Source organism: Pelobates fuscus, chromosome 5, assembly GCF_036172605.1.
Source record: "Pelobates fuscus isolate aPelFus1 chromosome 5, aPelFus1.pri, whole genome shotgun sequence".
Classification (NCBI taxonomy): Eukaryota; Metazoa; Chordata; class Amphibia; order Anura; family Pelobatidae; genus Pelobates; species Pelobates fuscus.
The window spans coordinates 279,094,632-279,109,277 of NC_086321.1; the positions used below are offsets into that span (position 1 = coordinate 279,094,632).

A 14,646-nucleotide genomic window follows, 5' to 3' on the forward strand; every position below is an offset into this window, starting at 1 on the left:
TTTGGCGTCTCCCCCGGCTGGTAGGACTGAGGCATCCATGTGACTGAGATCGTAACAGCTAAGTACATTTATATTAATGTCCTGACACGTATTGACTTTGACCTGAGACTATTGACTTTAATCGCCTGAAATACACGCTAGAGGTGTTGGCGTGGACTGAATCCTTGCGGACTGATGCCACCCACCCGACAACATCTCCCCAACCTGATGAGGTCTGGGGCGCCTACACACCAACGAGACATTGGCAGCATGGCATTATTGTATAGAGGGGGTGGGATCCTAGACGCTCCTTGGGAGGGGGGGTGAAAGTTGGGAAATGGGACTTTGCAGCATAATACTGAAGTGACGCAGCACCCGGACCACCGCCAACGTAGGGGTACAGCCTGATGCTGCCCCTGGCTCTACTAGATGACTGGGACTGTGGGGGAGGGGGACTAGGGAAATGTTGAATGTTGGGGGGGAAAATACTTGAGGCGGGTGGGCGAGGGTGGGAGAGGAAGAAAATGAATAATGGAGGGAAAGGTGGATGTAAGACATGGAGCCCATTGAGCACTATACATAGCATAGGAAGGTCATAAGGTCACTGGATAGGACAGGTTTCCAAATGTGGGGTGATTATACCCAGTGAAGCCCCGGACACACGTCCCAGACCTAGCTCAGACGCTTATGCCAACCCTACACTTAACGCAGATTATCCCACACTCTAGACCGCACTCGCACTGAAGAGGCAAGCACCCAAGAGACACGCCCACTGTTACTGACCGACGCCCAGACAGCACGCCCCCTCCACCACGACGATGACGAAAAGTGACGACCTGCGCTTAACCTAATCTAACTTAACTGACTCTGACACGCCCGATGCCACCTGAGAGCTGACTGGTTATGGGACACTGTGGTGCCTGGACCGCCAGACGGGGGAGACTCTACTAACGCAATTTTAGAGAGTGCTGACATAGACCCGAAGGGAGAGTACATAACCGCTTGTAATACAAGCAACAAAGTGCATACAAGACGCTACGTCTTAAGCGGGAAAGGTAGCCCACCTGAGACTTCCAGACACACCCGCACACCACTTCGACTTGCTACTGTATACGTCCTTCCCGCCAGGATTCCTTTAACGAAGATGTATCTGCCATCGCCGTCCGACAGTCGAACAATGGAGACGCAAAGTGGATGATGTTCAAAAAGCCGAATCCGCAATAGCAAACCTGCTGGGCAAACAAGAAAAGCACACGGAACAATGGGGACCCTGGTTCTTTTACCGCTCGCAAAACGCAGATGATGACTAAGAGAGATGTGGGAATGCGGGGCCCGGGCTTGCCGGGTACAACTTCTCCACTTTCACACTAATCTACCCTATCCTCACCCAGGGGCTGGGGGACAGGCGGGCAGGGACCCCGGTGGAGCGGAGATCTCACTACGGTTAGGAGCAACCAGACTTGCATGTAACGTGCGTAGGGAGATAGCTATTATCTTATAACATAAAAAACACGCACTGGTAACCGATGCCACACATGAGCGACTAACCCCACACTGACCCACACAGGAGACAGCGGGCAAATGGGGAGACGGGGAGAGGAACATATAGGACACATACCACACCAAGCACCACACGCACATACCAGTACCTACGATCACCTAAATAGACACACACACATGCACCAGAAGCTAGACTGGTCCAGAGATGACTCCCCAGATACTGGGAACCTTAGCAGACGAGTGAACAGAGGGAACATACTGGCTATGGACCTCAGTGAATGCATGACCCGACAGCAGTCACTTAGACAGCTGGAACAAATAGGGGAACAGACGGACTACTGGCTCTACACTAGCCCTGCTCCATGCACTGGATGCCCTGGTACCAGCCAAACACATGAACACGCCATTGGCGAGACATATCAACTCCCAAGCACAGATATCCTTCATGGTACCACATAACACCCACTGGTAAATAACGGGGAGGGGGGGCGGATGCCTCATGCACCCCAGAGAACACATGGTAATAAGGCCATGACAACTAACCCCTGACCCCGCCTAGTGGTAAACTGCATCTCGTATAGCCACTCCCACCACAACGGCAACTTGAAGCCTGCCCACCCAAGATCAAGTAGGGCTATACAGGACCACATCTGAATTGCTAGACCCACTCTCCGAGCCCCGAACCACGTCTTACGCCTAACATCATTAGGCCCCTGTGTGAGTTATGGTTGGACAGGTCGCTAAACTGACACCCATGGCCTGTACCTCTCGACACGTCTCCTTATGAAAAGCTAAGGAAACTACATTCAATTGCCCCACTTGACACTTCCAATGGTACTCCACGGGATTTGAATGACCACACATGGGGGGCGGGGGGTGGGGGGGAGGGAGTTGATAGGGGGGGGTGGGTATGGAGGGGGGGGAAACAGAAAACAGAATGTTTGCATATTGGCAGTCAGAGACAAGATGCTCACGTTATGCGGCGACCTGCGTGTCGCCTTAATTGAAATGATAATTTACAGTTTTTGCATGTTACCGTTAATGTACTGATTGCTGGGACCTGCGTGTCCCAATTGAAGTTTACTCAAAGTTGACTAATTGAACGAAACACTTCAATAAACACATATTTACAAAAAAAAAAATCTATGTGTTTATGCAACCCTAGTCACACCTCCCTGCATCTGACTTGCACAGCCTTTCTAAATACTTCCTGTAAAGAGTCATCTAATGTTTATACTTTGTGCATTGCACCATCTATTTAATTTAGAATTTCTTATCTACTGCATTGTTAATAGTTTGCTAGACCTTGCAGGAGTCTCATAGGTTTGATTAAAATTCAATTTACAGAGAAGGAGATAAAAATCTGATTGAAAAGGAAACCTTTTTTTTCATGCAGGCTGTGTCAATCACAGCCAGGGTAGGTGTGGCTAGGGCTACATGTACAGAAATAAAAGTTATTTGACTGCTAAATGGCAGAGAATTGAGAAGTGAGACTGCAGGGGTTTAATCTATACATCAAAACTGCATCATCAACCTAAAGTTGTTTTGGTGACTATAGTGTCCTTTTAACTGTATCGCAAACTTACACTAAAAGGAAATGTTTGGGATTACAGACAGCTCACTCCTCTTAAATCATAACTAAGCAACACGTTTCTCAATTTGTGATTTTCAGAAAGATGTGAAACTCACAATTACGGTCTAGCTGCTCCCAAAACGTGGAAATTTGAAATCATAAAATAGATTTATCAAGTCTTGGTCAATTCATCGGCCTTAGGGGTTTTTCACATTAGTATTTTAAAACTTAAAAAAGACACAAGTCAACAGTGCTGTGTTGAACTGCTCTTTTCTAACATGGCATGTGAACCTTTGAACTAAAACAACACATTAAATTGAAACTAAATATGCTTGTATATATATTTTGAAACAAATCACGATTTGCTTAATAATTTATTTTCAATGTTTTATGTAAATTACATACAGTGGTAAATGTAAAATAGTGTGAAAAATGTCTAAATATGTATTGCAGAATAGTACATTAAAAATGTAACACATAATCATAATGTAATTAATCTTTTGAACTGTCTAAGAAAAGGTAGTTTTTAAATATTAAAGAAACACTATAGAGCCAGGAACACAAACATGTATTCCTGACCCTATAGTGTTAAAAACACAATCTAGCCCCCACTTGTCCACCCTACAGGGCCGGTGCAAGGATTTTTGCCGCCCTAGGCAAAAAAAAATTTGCCGCCCCCCCATATGTCCAGCCCTCCCATAGTGGTCCTTATCCCCCCCCCCTCCCTCCCATAGTGCTCCTTATCCCCCCCCTCCCATAGTGCTCCTTATCCCCCCCTATCCCTCCCCTAGTGGTCCTTATACCCCCTATCCCTACCCTAGTGGTCCTTATACCCCCCAATTCCTCCCCTAGTGGTCCTTATACCCCCCAATCCCTCCCCTAATGGTCCTTATACCCCCCAATCCCTCCCCTAGTGGTCCTTATACCCCCCAATCCCTCCCCTAGTGGTCCTTATACCCCCCTCTCCCTTAGTGGTCCTTAACCCCCCCCCCCTCCCTCCCTCCCTCCCTTAGTGGTCCTTAAACCCACTGAGTGAGCACTTCCTGTCATTCTGCCGGCGGCCGGGTACAGGTAACAGAGGTTCCTGTCCCGGGTTCCGCGCCGCCCGGCCACGCTACATGGAGAGACCGGCAGGAGGGAAGCTCTGCGCTTCCCTCCTGCCGGTCACTGAAACCCGGCCGCCCTCCATGCAGCAGTGCTGCGCCGCCTGGGGCTTGCTAAAGCGCTCAGGCGGCGCAGCATGAGGAGGCGCAGCGGGGACAGGGATCCGGCGCCCCCTGGTAAGTTGCGCCCTAGGCGGCTGCCTAGGTCGCCTTACAGGTGGCGCCTGCCCTGCCACCCTAAATATATTAAAATCTTACTTCTATTCAAGTCTGCTGCTGCTGGTTTTGCTCCTGATCTGCCTAATTAGCTGACATCATCAGAAGTGGTTCTCTGAGCCAATCACAATGTTTTCCCATAGGATTGGCTGAGACTGTCAAGGAGGCAGATCAGAGGCAGAGCCAGCACAAGACAAACACAGCCCTAGCCAATCAGCATCTCCTTATAGATACATTGAATCAATGCAGTTCTATGAGGAAAGTTCAGTGTCTCAATGCAGAGGTTGGAGATATTGACTAAGTGCTTCACACTGTGCAGCACTGCCCCAGGAAGCATCTCTAGTAGCCATCTGAGGAGTGGCCAGTGGAGTTTTTACTAGGCTGCAATGTAAACACTGCCTTTTCTCTGAAAAGACAGTGTTTACTGCAAAAAGCCTGAAGGAAATCATTATACTCACCAGAACAAATACAATATGCTATTGTTGTTCTGGTGACTATAGGGTCCCTTTAGAAATTATTATTTCAGAAAGATAGTATATTTATGAAATATTCATTATGTCTGTGCTTGAATCCAGTCAAGAGATATACAGCGAAAGTAGGGACTACTTTGTCTCTGTATTTCTCCTCCGTCTGACACTTCCTGACAAAAGGCAAAGCCTATGTTTCAAGACCTGCAGGGAATTGGCAGTGTCTATGGTGGTTTTGAAGGATCCACCATAGACCTTAATGCTGTACTTTCGAACATGCGTGAGAGTACAGCAGTGATGATGGCTCACGACAGAAATTCAAGAGGAGCAGCGCAAGATGGTGGCGCCCGAAAGGGACAGGTTCGTGTAACTAAATCTCACCCTTACCTTAGCCACCGTACTGCCAGCAGCAACAGTGCCACTTTAAGCATTGAGTGTAAAAGATAAGAAATACATTTCCAAGTGTTCTAAATGTGTAAATAAATTGCTTAAGTGTACTAAAGCAGAGTTTAGCCTCTCCATAACGGTTGTATCAACAACACATAGCAGATTACCGAGGTTACATGGTAAACTGTTAATATGTACTACTTGACGCATTGCAATACATTCTTTTACATACAAGCCTCTCAATGATGGAATTTTCTCTTCCTCAGTAATAGTTTCTAAAAATATAATTGGCAGTGATTAAATCGACAACATATTTCAAGATACATCTCCGAGTGCCTCTCTGCTATTTCTAACTGGATGGCAGAGCACTCAAACTCAATTTCTCCAAATCAGAACTTTCCTCCTTCAAATGCAACCACTCATTCAACCCTCACATTCAGCAAGTCGTAAATCCTGTTGCTTCCATTATAAAAACATAGCTCACATCTGCCCCTACCCAACACCGGATGCATCTAATGTTCTCGCCCATGCTGCTATCTCCCTCCTTGACTACTGCAATTTGCTTCTTACAAGTCTTACGTTCTCCAAACTCGCCCCGCTACAGTCTATAATTAATGCTGCGACAAGGCTCACCTTTCTCATCTCTCACACCTCCCCCCTGTCCTTTCATTGGCTTCCCATAAGATATAGGGCTAAATTAAAAATGTTGGTTCTCGCTTACAAATCTCTTCATCACACCGGTCCTGTCTACCTAATCTCACTAAAACAAAATGTCCCATCCAGGCCCGTACAGTCTGCCAAAGACCTGGGTCAATCCTCTGTTAGTACTCGCACCGCTGACTCTCGCCTTCAAAACTTCTCTAGGGCTGCAACGCTCTTTTTTTAAACTACCTTTCTCACTCCATTAAACTTTCACCCAGTCTCCATTCCTAAAAACACAAAAATGGACTTCAAGGACACATATCAATTAAACTGTTAACGGCTTTCCTGCATCTAATAAGCTAAGCATTCATTGTAAACCCTGCTAGCAACCTACTTTTCAGTTTCATAAAATACATCTTACCGTTAACCTCGTGTCAATTTACCCCATTCCCCTTAGAATGTAAGCTTGTTTGAGCAGGGCTTCAGCCCTTGGTTCCTGTACATATAACATGTTTTATGGCAACTATTTGTGTGTTAGTCCACCTACTGTAGTGCTGTGGAATTTGAAATCATTTATTTCCAGACACATGACCAACCTGCATCTGATCCAAAATGTCTGGACCACAGGTTTGGGTAATAACTACTCTAGAACAACTTTTATTTTACCCCTTAAGGACCAAACATCTGGAATAAAAGGGAATCATGACATGTCACACATGTCATGTGTCCTTAAGGGGTTAAAACATTTTTTTTTTAAATGGTGCAATGCAATGATAGCCATCGTGCCGATGTGACATAACCCCTTAAGGACACATGACATGTGTGACATGTCATGATTCCCATTTATTCCAGAAATTTGGTCCTTAAGGGGTTAAAGGGACACTGCAGACCCCTAAGGCACTTTAGCCTGCTGAAAAGATTTGTGTGAAAAGTGTGTCCTTTTTTTTTTTTTTCATTTTGCAAAAAGTGTAAATTTCTATAGAAATTCACCTGGTTACACCCCACCCTCCTAACCCCTGGCATTCAAGCAGACTATCAGCCCTGTTACTGCCTGGTTTGGTTAGCTCACTGTTCGCTAAACTCAAGAGGCAAGAAATTGCTCTGAGTACCTGGCTTGCAAAGATGTCTCATTGAGCTGTATTAGGAAATCTGTTCTTGGACAGCCACATAGTCCGGGCTGGTTTGGAAGGAAACGAGAACTGCAGGCATTGCAAGTATTTATATATGAAAAAAAATGCATAATTAATTGTATGCAAGTTTTCATTTGTGGTACATCTACCAGTGATTTTTATTTACGTTATATTTGGGCAGGGAAGTGGACCCTTAACGTAACATTCCAGGCCCATAACTTATCAGTTAAGTCATTATCAGTTCTGGAGGTCCTGGGAACCATCTTATTCTATGAAGTTATGTTCTCTTGGTCCCTTTGCCTCCTTCTCAGGCACCGACACTAATACAGAAACATTTTCTTTTGGCACCATTGATAGAATGTTCTTTTAAAAATGCTAAACAGGAGCAATACGAAGACCATAGTAGAAGATCGAGTCAACCATTTACAGAGTTTATAAACCATAACACACATGATGCTGAAGAAATCACATGGCTGAAACTCTGCTTAAACCTACCAACATAGGAAGCATGATTATTGTGAGTATAAGATAAGGCAGATAATAACATGATGCTTGAAAATTATAGCACAGCATCTTCATACTGAAGGTTTGTGCTAATATGCACAATGCACTGCCTGTAATACCATAATGCGTGCTGGAATCACTCACATCTCATTATGGTTGAAGATGCATAAGCACATCAGTCTAATCAAGTATACAATAGTCACATATCTCTATTAGCCAACAACATACAGATAAAAGCTGAATATTATGGATTAGGATAGAAGTGGTTTCATCAATGTATTGCTAGTAATTCATTTATCACATCAGAGGAGAGCTTTAAAAGTTCAACCAAGTAATAACAGAGTATGTTCTATAAACGAGGGACTGTAAGGAAAACCACACTGAAATAGACATCTTGTGTGGGCCAGCCAAAACCAGAATGAAAACCTATAGTCATTGTTCATGCTTTTCATATATTCAGTGAATAAGGATGTTTTTAGTTTCCTTGATGGATAGTTATCAATGTGCTCAATCATAAGCATAATTCAGTTTACATATGTATGTCTACAGCATAGATACACGCATCAAAAACTCAAATGAAACATAAGTTCAGCTGTACTGTTGCTAACGTTTTGGCCAGCATGTTTTATGATAACATTTGCTAAACTTGCCAAAATAGGTGCTCTTTAACATCTCCCTGAGCAGCATTGTGGATCATATATTCATTCATTGTATAAGGTTAAAAAATTTAAAACCCCTGACTCAAAACGATAAAGCAACTCACTTGACTGTAAGAAACATGAAGGCATGAAAATATCCTTTTTTAAAGGGACACTTCAGAAAATATTGAATATATCCCTAAAGTCTGAACAGTCCCTAAGATAGGTCAGGGGTGACAAGCTAAGGTTGGCAAAGTACCGTGGGAGTTGTGCTTCCACAACAGCTAGGTTTATAATCGTTTTGTTACCCCTGAGCTAGATAATTATCAGTGATACCTTGGGCTTGTTCTCATAGATTGTAAACTTGTTTGAGCAGGGGCCACCTTCACCTCTTGTCTTGTATGTCAATTATTTGTTGTCAAGATATCCCCTTTCTATTATTGTAAAGCACTACAGAATATGTTGGCACTCTATAAATGTTGATAGTAGTAATCAAATAGTAATAACAATGGCTGGACCGTAATAAAATTGTATTTAATCTAAATCTATATCCTCTAGAATGTAAGCTCATTGAGCAGGGCCCTCCTCCTCTCTGTTCCTGTGTGTCCAACTTGTCTGGTTACAATTACATGTGTGTTAGTCCACCCATTGTACAGCGCTACGGAATCTGATGGCGCTATATAAATAATAAAATAATAATAGCAAGCTGAGCATAGCATAAAAACAGCCAGCAATGTAAATAGTCCTTAAAGGGTTACTCCAAGTACAATGGCAACTTCAAGGATTCCAAGTGGTCATGGTACCTGGAGTCTGCAATTGTCCCTGCCTTATCAAGCAAATGAATGAATTTACACCTTGCATCATCATTTGTGTATACTTTTCCAATAGTAAAGCATGCTGAACATGTCATTTTATGACTCAAACTCTACTGAGTAATCACACAACAGGTTTATTTTTAACCCAACTTTTTTTATACTTAGAATTATTATTCGACTTTTATTTGCAAACACATACACTCTTAAAACAAATCCAAGACAGAACGACTATTAGCTATGGATTATCTTTATCAAAGCATACTACCAACTGGAATGCATTTACCTTAATCTTTCACACAACTGAGATTTTTCGCTTTTATAAAATAAAAGCGATCCATGAAATATAAATATAATTTTCCTTTTCTTAATCAATTATTCTGTATTTAGCATAGACTAGAACACGTCTTAAATGTTTAATTGAAGTCATGTTAGACTGGCAGTGTTATTCCACACCATCAACTTTTCAGTAGATTCCGAACCATGTAACCTGTAGCAGTTGTAAAGAGGCAAAAGTGCTAATTTCTATAAAAAAAAAAAAAAAAAAATCTGGTTTTAGAATTATACCAATTCAGCAAAAACCAGATTAGTGTAACCCAATAAATAAAACACAAGTGCAAAAGAAAAAAATGGTAGTTCAATTTACACACATTGCAAAAAAAGAAAATATATATTATAATATCAAGGTTTTTGTTTTATCCCAACGGGTAGATTTTGATCAAGAATTAGTAGATCATCATGAAGCAGGTAAAGTAGAAAAAACACACACATTGTCACAGATATATTAGTAGAAAATATTCATATTTTTCTGCAGAAAAGGCATAGAGCAGCAGCATGTGCTCCAGTAGCAGTTTCTCTCTTTTTTTATTTTTTTATTTTGTATTTCAATGAACATGAATGGCTTTACTATTTTTTTTTTGTCAATTAACAAAATACAATGACTCGTTCTATTTCACATATCTATGGCCGCTATAAAAGTAATAGGAGGACTACAATTTGCTGAGAGATATCAGCAATTTCTTAGTTAAAGAGGTTATTACTGGGGGAGGAACCGATCTCGACTGCTGCCTACGATGCACATGCAGAGGTGATTACATTTGTTTTATTAATTTTGATTGCCTTATTTCTTTTTTTTTGCACATAAACGGGGGTTGGGGATTCCAATCCAGAGTGTATAATTGGGCGCTTCCTATTTATTTTCAGTAATAAATCATAGTAAAACTACTGTATTTAGCACCAATTTATAGCTAGAATGACACGACATAAACATTCAACACGTTCGAAGTAGTATTGAAAATGTATGTAGTCTAATCAGTAGACCAGAAGTTTGGTAAACTGTTATTTCACTTGAGAGACACGAAACCAGGAAATCTCCTTACATGTATCCCAAAAAAGTGAAAACGTAACATATAAAACAAATACTGAGCACTTAAACAGATTTATGACAATCGGTGGAAGAGTTGCCTGATGTGTCGATTACAGAAGCTATGCAAACAGCTGGGTCAATTCAGCCTTTTGTCAAGCAAACTGCCATTAAGATTTCAGCATACACATATACTGGATCACAAACAAAGTGGTAACAATGCCTTGCCCTTGCCCAAGTTTTTTTTATTAAGCCGTTTAACCTTCCAAATCAATAAAATGAATACAATAAAGTTGGGTAGCAGCACCTATTACCAAAATCACACTTTACTTGAAAAACTATCAATGTATCCATTGCAGTAAAATAGTTTGATTATTACTATATGTGAACAATTATGTCCAAAAATTCAACATATTTCGGTCAGCATAAAATAATCTGTGCATTCCATTAGAAAACTATATATATTTTTAATTATACATTTAGTAACAAGATAAGCAACATGTGTAAATTATATGTTGCTGCCATAGAAATCCAGTCCCATTAGAAAAAATAAATTAACAATAATTAAAAATAAAACCGTTTCAGTTTCACTTTAAAATTCCAGATCAAAGCAATGCATTTAAAAGATGGTAATCCTAGTAAAGAGACCTTAATGAGAATTGGGAGGCTACTGTAATAACCTGTCATCATCTAGAATGCAGACAACACCAGATTCAATGGGACATTAGATTATTCAGAAACAGATGGGAAGTGGGTGATGCAAGAAGGTTCTTATTCATCACCAGTTTACAGTTTTAATCCAATAAAAAGTGGAAGGTCTTCAGGCAATACAATGAGTATGAACAATCGTAATACATTTGAGTGATATTTCCCATATCCCACAAAAACTCCCCCCAAAATATTTGTACATTTGAAACATCTGATGGATAAGGTTCAGTGAAACTAATAAGGATACATGTTGAAAGTTGGCAAAAAAGAGGAAATGTGGAGGAGTGGGTTTGAGTTAAATATGACAAGGAGGAAGTTAACAGTTAAATGAAAGAGAGCTTACAAGCAGATGTGTGAATGGGAGTTTAAAAAGGTGATCATAATCTTAGAAGAGAGAAATGAATAATTGTGAATAGTAATGTGACAGGTTATTGGTCCACAGAAAGTAAAAGGAACTCACAAGAAAAAAATAATAATAATAAACCGCGCTTAGTTCATTCAATGGAGACAGAAAGTGGCAAACGACTCATGGTTGGCAGGAAAAGCAAGAGAAAGTTCCCATGGATTTACCCATTGGAAACATCACTGGAAGTGTCACTTATTTTACTTGGGTCTGCCCCCAGTTCAACTTACAAAAGTACATGAAATGGTTTAACTTAATATGGTTTAAATAGTTATGTAAACAGAGAGAAACAAAGGTCGTGAAGAGTGAAAAATAAAGTGCTTATGGAATAGCCAAGATTAGAACGATAATAGTGGAGGCAAAAGTGATACGTGACATATAAGGGTGTAATTATATAAGAAAAATAGTGGTGTAAATGTCACATAACTCACATGGATGAAAAAAGTTATCAAGAACACACAAAGTTTAAATAACGGACACCGTGAACAAAAGTAGTGCTTAAAAGAAAATTCTCAATGTGTAGGGAAAAAAGGGGAAGAGAAGATGGGAATATATATCAGGGCAAAGGGTGACAGGGTGGGTGATACATGTAGGGTTTAAATGGGGCATGTAGCAAGCAAAGGGCATGCAAGGAGGGTAAAATGCATCCGGATGGTAGGCCCACTGGAGTGAGAATGGAGTCAGGGAGAGGAAACACATGAAGTGACAAGTCTAAATAAAGAGACAGGGAAAGGAGCTCACCGGGAAAATATAAAGGAAAACGATATAAAGTTAGAGCTACAGGGAAAGGGGCGCACAGATAGCGAAAGAGATGGGTAAGGTGGCATGTAGAGGGGATAAGTGACAGGAAAAGGGAAAGCAAGGGGAAGAGGAAACACATTTAGAGGAAAAGCAACAAATAAGGGGTGCACAGAAAGTGTAATAAATGTGGCACACATAGGGGAAGAGTAACTTGGAAAAGTGGCACACAGAGGAAAAGCAATGAGGAAGGGGGCGTACAGAGAGGAAAAGTGACGGTGGTCAGGGGCACACAGAGAGGGTAAGCGATGGGTTAGAGGGGCGCACAGAGAGGGGAAGCGAAAGGGAAGAGGGGTGCACAGAGAGGGGAAGCAGGGTGCACAGAGAGGGGAAGCAACAGAGAGGGAGGACATGTGGAGAGAAAAGTCATGGTGAGGAGACTCTTGGAGAGGAAAAGCAACATGTAAATGGTGTGCAGAAATTGTAAGGGAAGGGGGAAAGGTACAGTGAAATGAGTTGCACAGAGGGTAGAGCGACTGGGAAAGGTGGTGCACTGAGGAGAAAAGCACCAGGAAGGGGTCACAGAGGGAAAAAGCAATGATGAGAGATGGTCAGAGTGAGGATGCTTTTAAAGAAGAAAATCAACAAGTAAGAGGTATACAAGAAATTGACAGGGAATGGGTCACAGGGGAAAATCTATGGTAAAAGGGGGTGCACAGAGGGAAAAAGGGATGGTGAGGGGGACCATGCAGAGAGGAAAAGCACCTGGGAAGTAGGCACGCAAAGAGGGAAAGCAACGAGGAAGAAGCCACACATTGGGGAAAAGTAATGGGGAAGGAGGCATACAGAGGGGAAAAGCAACTGGGAAGCGGGGCGCACAACAAGAAAAAGTGATAGGGAGGGGGAGTGCATAGTGGAAAAGCAACAGGGGGTCACAGAAAGCAAAAGCAACAGTTAGGGGCACACAGGGAGCTGACAGGTAAGGTGTGCGCATTCAGCAAAAGTGAGAGGCAGTGGGTGCTAGAAAAGCAAAAGTAACAGGGAGTGGGTGCATGGAAAGCAAAAGTGACCGAGTGGGGGTGTGCGGAAAACAAATGCGTCGGGGAGCACACAGCCATGACATGACAGAGAACATGATAAAACAGCATGACAGGGAGCATATGAAAGTGACAACATGACAGAAAGCAAACATGTGACTAAACTTTAGTAGGAAAGTGATACATTTTAAAAATTAAGAAAACAAGTTAAACAATCTAGAAGCTAGTTAAGTACTGAAAGGAGGAACTGTGGTGACTCCAGCTGAGCATAAATGAAACAGTGCATGAGACAACATACACAGAGAGAGGGGGGGTTACAAAGATTAGGGTGCATAGTGAATGAGTTGCCCTACATGAGGAAATGATCTTAAACACTGATATTGCAAATGATGCAAATTATGGGAATGTCAGAGGGAAGGGTAAAAAGGGCAGTTCGTTTCCCAAGCTGCAACACCCTAAACAAACATAAAAGACATCACAACAGCAGAGCTGAATGGGGGCTGGGGGACAGAGGGACCTGAGAAAGACCTAGAGGCCATGAGCTGAGGGTGGAGGGGGTCTAATGCAGGCACAGATATGAGTTTAGGGAGGGGGGGGAGCATTAAGGATGAGATATATGATTAAGACATGACTGTGGGAAGACATGTGTAGCGTGGTGGAGTTGTCTGAGAGACAGTGGAGCTCTTAGCTCCTATACAGAAGGACATTAAAAGGAAAGATGTGCAATATGTAGGGGGAGGGCAGGGGGAGGGGGTGGGAGTCATGATCCCCTCTGTAATAGCCCTCTCTTCCCATGCATGAGATCCCAGCTTCTCCTGCTCTCCAGCCCTACTTTACAGAGGAAGACACTGACCTGCTGCTGCTGTAATTCCTATTGTTGGAGGTTGCTGCTGCTGTACTTGCAGTGTCTCTGGAGATGAAGCCGCTGCTGGTTGATGGAGGGGGGTTTCTCCAGCGGGCAGAGCACAGACACACAAGGCAGGAGAAGCCTTGCTGTATGTATGTGTATGTGTGCAACTGGGAAAACCGTGGGGGGGACGGAATCTGCGGGTGCACGAACCCCCCCTGTGAGGGGCAGGTGATCTGGAGGGGGGTCTCGGGCTCCTAATGAGTCCCCCCTTAGTTGAAAAAAGAACAGAGAAAAATGAGGAGGAAAAAAATTCCGGCTGGAGTTTAAAACAAAGAGGCGGAAATAGCCGATCCGTGCCGAGGAGAGCCGAATGTGAAATGCGCCTGCGCCGGCCAGGAGGGGGAGGACTGGCAGCCGGGAGGAGGGGAGAGCTGCAGGGTAACTCTAGTAATGCAGAGAGTGGGGATCTGGCCAGCAGGGTGGGAGATATTGCTCTCACTGGGATACCCCGTGCTGGGAAGGCACATGTTACAGGATGGACCCACTATGCATACTGCTAGACATGCATTCAGTGTAATGCTGGCTGGGTTACTGGA

At 42.8% G+C, this 14,646-nt stretch overlaps 1 protein-coding gene across 1 annotated transcript in view; it reads right to left on the bottom strand.

Moving 5' to 3' along the window:
* Positions 1–14,393, bottom strand: part of PCGF3 (polycomb group ring finger 3) — a 143,452-nt gene extending 129,059 nt beyond the window's left edge. Inside the window, exon 1 of the mRNA XM_063455349.1 lies at positions 14,054–14,393. The gene's annotated coding sequence lies outside the window, so the exon portion shown is untranslated. The remainder of the gene's footprint in view (positions 1–14,053) is intronic.
* Positions 14,394–14,646: the final 253 nt, after the last annotated feature.